This window comes from Nothoprocta perdicaria, unplaced genomic scaffold, assembly GCF_003342845.1.
Source record: "Nothoprocta perdicaria isolate Ctin4 unplaced genomic scaffold, notPer1 scaffold_3, whole genome shotgun sequence".
Taxonomy (NCBI): Eukaryota; Metazoa; Chordata; class Aves; order Tinamiformes; family Tinamidae; genus Nothoprocta; species Nothoprocta perdicaria.
In genome coordinates, this window is record NW_020455532.1 from 5,164,088 (window position 1) to 5,171,062 (window position 6,975).

Consider the following 6,975-nt stretch of genomic DNA (forward strand, 5'->3'; position numbering starts at 1 on the left):
TATGTATTTTTTATTATTTTCAAAAGTAGAGGCTTTCTTCCCCCTAAAGCACCTTCTGGGCCAATGTTTTTAAGCAGATGTCCTGCAGCTGCAGACTCTTATTTGGCTGTTCCACTTTTTTTTTTTTTTTTTTTCCTGTTTCCCAGCAGTTCTCAAGTCACATGAAGTCTCTTGGTCCAGCCTGAGTCTTTGGGTTGGCACGTGTGTTACAAAACCCGTTCCTGGCCGTTTCCCAGCCAAACATTAGGCCCAAGGCACAGACAAGGCCCCGAGCATTCCTGCTGGTAGAGCTGAGGCAGTAATGATTTAAAACTCCAAATAAAAAGTGTTATTTCTGTGCAAAACACTCTTGCTCTCCCCTGGGCCCATGCCAGTCTGAGGCCTGAACATAGAGGACAGATTTTCCCACTTTCTGTTTGTCTGGGAAATATAACTCTGCAGAAGAGTCCTGCAGTGCTGGAGCCTGTTGTCTTCTCTATGTTTACAGAAAAAAGATATTTCTGTGCCTGAAGGGTGGTGACTTGGGTGGTGATGGGGAAAAGTGCTTTGTGCCAGACTGAATTCACCGTGTAGTTTTGGAGCGATTCCATTAAGATCTTTCAGGTTGTTTGGGGTTCATAGGTGCAAGTTCAGGACCAGTTCTATTTGCTAATTGAGGTTTTCTTTACTCTTGTATTTAGAAAATATACTACACAGACACTGGGAGGTCTGGSTTTTATTGTACTTGCTATATGCTCTATTCTGTGCGGTTTTCAGTACTGTGCCGGGGTCACCTTGTTTTCCCTCCAATGCTGAGAATAAGTTGGACTTTGTTGCCTTTTCTCATAGCAAATATAAAAGTAAGGGGTTGCCCTCAGCCCTCTACCTTGCCCAGACTCTTAGGTTTTTGTAACCTTCGTGAGCAAGAATGTCCAGAGCCAGAAACACTTTTGGTAGCCATAGTTTCAGCACTGACTGCACCAAAAAACGCGGCCCTTYTTTCGTCTCGGGAGGGTGACAGGTCCCTGCAGCGGAGGCTCCTCCAGCCCTGGGTAGGGGACGCAGCCCCGCGTGCCGCTCTGCACCACACGGATTCCGGGAGGCGCCGCTCCCTGAGGCTGGGCCCGTTCCTTGGCACCGAGGCCAGCCCCGCAGCAGCTTTTTCCCGAACAGGCGCGTGCACTTCCCGCTCTGGGTGGTCCCGATGCTCCCGCTCGGCCCTTGCTGCTTGATGGAAAGGGTGAGGCTCCTGCTTTTCATCCTCCCATGGCTGCTGGAATGCGTGCACACGCGGCCGGGATGCAGCCTGGCCCTTAGGCAGCAGCTCCTCTCCTGGCTACCGTTTCTCGATGAGAGAAGCAACACTGAGCCCTACCTCTGCCCTCCTCGAGCGGTGTGAGTGTGTGCGCTGGCTTCGTGCTGCGCAGCTGTGGCCATTGCCTCATCCCCCACCCGTTCTCCCAAATCCAGCTGAGAACTTACTGCCTGCTCGTGAGCACAGAGGGCTGCTATCTATCTCTTGCAAATGGTTGCAAACCATCTGTGGCTCTTGAGGCTGCTGCTGCAATGGTTGTGCTGGCCTAGGCTCCATTTATATTCGGAAGGATTTTCTACGTCTAGAAGATAGATTTTTTCCATAAGGAAAAGCACTTGCAGAGGAARGTCTCTTTTGGGAGTGAATCTGTTTTCCAGCAGCTGTGGATCAGGYCCTTAACACCAACAGTTCAGAGCAGACTTTTCCTTTGAGTATTCACTGTCACTTTTTCACAGCAGGGTATTTATAGGTGYGATATTCTTGGAAATCTTCAGAGGGGGAATGGAAGTGTCTGGTTAGTCAGCAATTCACATTGCTGCGGAAATGCTTTCGTAGGGGTGGGGAAATTGTCTGGAGGAGAAGATGGTTGTTAAAGGTGCTAAGAGCAGTTTGCATTTCTTGTTCTTTCCTGCTGCTTCCCAGGYCTCTGTGCTGGGAGCTCGTGCTGCACAGCGGCTGCTGCCAGAGCAGGACCCCAGAGAGAAGGTGCCATTGAGGGCAGGTCTCTCCTCCCCCAAATTTAGCAGCATCTCCTTGTGTCGCAGCTGGAACTTCCATGGTGGCCAAATGTGATTTCTATCAACAAAAACCTGTACCCTCAGGTATAACAGAACAGCTTGTTTGTTTATTTTTACACAGTTGTCCCTACTGTTCAGAGAAAAAAAGTGTTCCTACACCCCATTCATCTGAATATGCTGTCTAGAAACATGTTTCATCTGCAAAATTGTTTTAGACAACTTTTGTTTTCACCCATAGYGTTCCACAAGTCCCTGGGAGGCCTTTAATATGTTCCCTCTTACAGTTACTCTAAGAAAATATATACTTTAGTAATGAATTTTAAATTGCACTGGAAGTGCCTTGATGGAGTTTTACAGCCTGCTAATATAAAACACTGTAATAACAGAGAGAAAAAATATTTTCTATACGTGCATAATATTTTATTTTGTTCTTTACAACATTTTTCTTCATCTTGTAATTTATGACATCATTTTTCATGGATTTCAAAGGAGCCTGGGTATTGAGAAGAATAGTCTTCTTTAGTAAGAAAGTAAATTAAGTGTTTTTGATGTTGTGTTTATTTTTGTGGAGTCCTGTAATTCAACCCAGGGTATAGCTGAAGTGTGTTGAAGTAGCGAAGGAGTTTAATTTCTAGAGAAGAGATGGAAAAATGGTGCACCTTGTTACAAATAAAACAAAATAAAATCTGTTTCTTTCAGCACTTGATAAACTACAAGATGTAGCAAACTCTGTAACCTGGCTTTGCCTGAACGGGAACACTTGTCTGATCAGTGCCTTCCTGTGCCYGTGATGGCTTCTGCTTTCACTTTAGAAACTAAATACAACCATTTTTGCATGTAAATTATTCCAGTTGAAGGAAAAGGTTAAATACCAGAGCTGCTGTTACAGGTTCTGGTTGCATCTGGACTGTTACTTCGTGCTGTTCCTTAGTTGCAGACAATGTGTGTTTATATAAAATATTTAATAATATTATTAATAATAAAAATATTTAATATTTAATAATATTTAAGCACGCTCAAAAATTTAAAACCATCCTTCAGTTTTAAGCAGTGTCTATATCAGTGTCTATATCATGCTAGGATTTGCATTATGTTTGTTTTGCTTTTCTTCCTAACATCCGGACAGAGATTTAGGAGAGTCAAATTACAGTTACTCACGGCCCAGGTGAGTAACTATTGAGGATGGGTCCCAGCGGGGCCGGTCCTGCTCAGGCCTAGGGGGACAGGCGCTGCTGTGTCACCCCAGAGCCTCATGCTGCAGCTTGTGCACGGTCCCACTTGCACTCGCTGCCTCCAGATAAGCCAGCTCAGCTGACAATTCAGTAAATAAATAGATGGAGTTTTCTTTAGCTGTGCTGGGTTCATTTATCCTGAGATGCAGCAGGGTACCACTATAAATCCCAAGTAGGCCCTATGCTGSATGGAAGGAGAACATCCATTTTTCACTGTCTTTTTTTAGGAAAATCATTGTACAAAAACCTGTACAAAATGTTCCTCTTAGCTTCTTAGCTTTATCAGTCAAAAGAAAAAAGATGTTAACTTCTTCATCTTAATCTGATGAATAGCTGCTTATGAAAAATATCCAAAGAGGTCTGGGTTCTAGTGAATGTCAAGATTCAACCGTTTCCTTGTAACTAAAGAAAACACAAAATAGTGACCTGGAGTCCCACCTCCTTATAGGTGGGGAATACATTAGCTAATGTGATTAACTTATATARGGCAGCATGATCTAGTAGGGACTGGAGGGCCTGACCTTGCGGGTTGGAATAGGTTTCTGGGCTCGCTGATGTGTGTGTTTGTTTCTCTCTAGCACTAGAACATCTCTTGCAGCCCTGCAGGTTCCCGATAGAGGGTGGGGGGGCGAAAAAAAAGTGTGTGTGAAAGATAGACAAAAAATAATTGTATATTCTAGTTTGGCCACAGGTTTGGATAAGTCCCTGTCTGCATTATAYGTGTCTCATGTTGCTGGCATTTAAGGATGAAGAGATGAAAATGCCAAAGTCCGTGACATCTGGGCGATGCTGAGCTGCAAGCGAGGCAGCGATGCTGCTCCTGCCAGTGCTCCCAGCGCCATGCAGCCTGGAGAGGAGCCTTTCTGGGGGAGGATACAAGGTGCAAGGGCTCAAGAAGGCAGCAGTTGTCTGTGGAGGCAGCTGGTGAAAACTGGAGTGGAGCTAGTTTGGGAGGAGTGTGAAATGCGAGGCACTGCTTTTGGTTTAACATGGGAGAGGGCATGAGGCTGGAGATGCTGTAGGCCARCGTCAACAGGCCATGGATCAGACTCTTCTGCTGCGACTGATTTTCAGGTTAGTCTAATTCACAGCAGCAAAAGTGCTAGTGGAGATGCCAACCTTTGCCTTGGGCAAACTTCGCTGTTTCTGTTGATTTGCATCCTGCTCCCTAAAGCCTGTGTGAAGAGGTGGYGCTTATTGCTGGCAACACGTCCAGCAGAGCTTCTCCTGTGAGAGCCTCTGCAAGGGGGTTGAAGGAGCTGGCAGCCAGTTCTTGGTGGCATTCACCTATCTGTGGAAATCAACTCCAAGAAATCAGATCACTTGGTTGGCTACTTTCCTTCTGTGCTTTTACAGACCTGGCTGTCATAGCGGAGAGGAAAATCAGACACTTAAAACCAGGACCAGGCTTTTTGTCTTGCACTGATAGGTCTGAGTTTCCTTTTGGCTGGAATGTGAAGGAACCCAAGTCCTGCACTGGGGGACATCATGTACAAGAATGTGTACAAACACAGGACAAAAAATGCCGCTGCCATGGAGCAATTGCAATGCATGTATAAATCATCAGGTGAGAGATATTTAGCAACAAATGTTCAGGAATAGCACCAGGCTGCAGAAACATCATCTGCTTTTTCTTTCCTTTTTTTTTAATAAACACAGCAAAAGCCTGTTTTAAAGAGGGAGCTGGCACTGGACTCTGCTCTCCATTCCGCAGACGGGTGGATCTGCCTGTGGTGCAGGCAGGGAGTGATTAACCACCCCAGTGTCATCCCGAGCGCGGAAGGAGGAGCTTCCCTTGTGCCTCGGGAGGGATGTCCCCTTGCCTGTGTCCTCCTGCCCGCAGCATCAGCAAAGGGGGCAGGGGCCTCCGGGAATTGGGTCAGTGACAGCCCCAGCACATGCAGCCTAATTAAGACAGGGAAAATGAGTGGGATGGAAGGATCCCCGCGGGAAAGCAGCTCTGTTTGAACAAGCAGAGAAAGCTGCTTTTCCGCCTGCCCTGCTGAGCTGCCTCCCGGTCTTTCCTGTGGCTGGACGGTGCAATCCCTGCACCAGGGACAGCTCTGCAAGCTGCTCTGCTGCCCAGCCTAGCCCAGTCTGCTGCCACAGACTAGCCACATCTCCTTTCTGCAAAGCATGCTTTGGTGGTCTCTAATATTSCTCAGATGGGCAACAGCTTCCAGATTCAGCAAAACTCTTGCAAGAAATCACTTGCTGTGCTGGTGTGGTCCTGCGCAGCTTGGGCCCCGTTTTCCTTGGCTTTGTTAACACAACTAGATTTAAGGACTGTCAGCAAGCAAATATCTAGGGCTATGTTGAACCCAGAGCAAGGGAGAATCTTTGCCTGCAGACCAGGAATAGATAAGCAACAATGTTCTCTCCCAAAGAGCTATGGGTCAGGGCGGATTGAATATAAAGGCAAATGCCAGTCCRGATCAGATATTTCTATTGGCACAGGCTCCGCCAAAACATCAGTCTTTATGCAGACACRTTGCTTCCTCAAGCTCATTTTCCTTTGCCCAATTCTCTTTGTTTCAGGTAACACAAATGCATCTCGGCAAGGCTGACAGGGCCTTTGGGTCTTGTAGCATTGGGAGCATCAGCGCTGGAAGCAGAAATGCTTGGAAATTCCCCTCTGCTCCTGCCCCTCAGTTCATCACGCAAGAGCCACCAGGACTGCCCTTGCTGTTGACTAACGCCCGGAGCAGTGCGCGCTGCGCGTCGAGAGGTGACGTGGCCCTGCTTACACAGTGAGTCACTCGCAGAGGAATTAACACCTGGCATCTTTAAATTCCTGCTTCCCGGAACTCACGGCCTCTTACTTTTAGTGCTCTTCTGTTCCCTCTCCCRGCCTTTCTGCTTCTTTCCCCCACTGCAGGACTTGTCACGTGTGTGAYAGCCAAGGTGACAGTATGTCACTTGTGACCACTGCCAGGAAAATAAGACATCTGCCCTCTGCTCCACAAATCTATAGAAAGAAACTGAAGTTCCATGTATTTTTATCTTTTTGGAATATTTTGCCATGCCATGCAGAGCTGTGTCCTGTTTTCCTGGACACATCCTTGCTCTGGTCTCCCTGGGGTGGAAGCACAATGCCCAAACCCACCAGCAGCGCCGCCGCAGGAGCTCTGGCAAAAAAAAAAATCCCTGGGTGTGTTTTCCAAATCCCGGTTTGGTGTTCAGCGAGGTCTAACAGCTGCTGTGATCAATATTTAAAGCGAGTTTGATTAAAAAGTTAMAGTCGAGCCTCTAGCTTCATGCTGCCTCGCTGAATAATTCACGGCAGTGGCTCTAGCTGCTGGAAGCTGCTTGTGTTGGGATGAGCAGCAAGTCTGTGGGAGGCTCGTGCTCCCAGAGGCTGCTCTGTGGCAGGGATCGGGGCTTGTGGTGTTTGCTGGGGGCTCCTGGAGCCAAGGCTGGAAAAAGGCACCTGCTCTCCTCCCTTTTGACAGGTATTCCTTGTGCTGATGGGGCTGGTTTGCCATAGTGGTCAGCATGGGAATGAAACTCTTTGCTTTTAGGAGTGTAACAGGAGCAGCGCRTGCAGGGAGGAAGCCCCAAAGGTGAAGGCAGAGGAACAGGATGGGAGCACTGGGTCGGCGGGGATATTTGTATGGAACCCCCGTACAAAGCAGCGGGCCGGGTGGTGCAGAGCGGGCGCTGCGGGGCGCGGAGGGCCGGCCGGGGGCGCGGAGGGCCTGCCCGGGGCGCG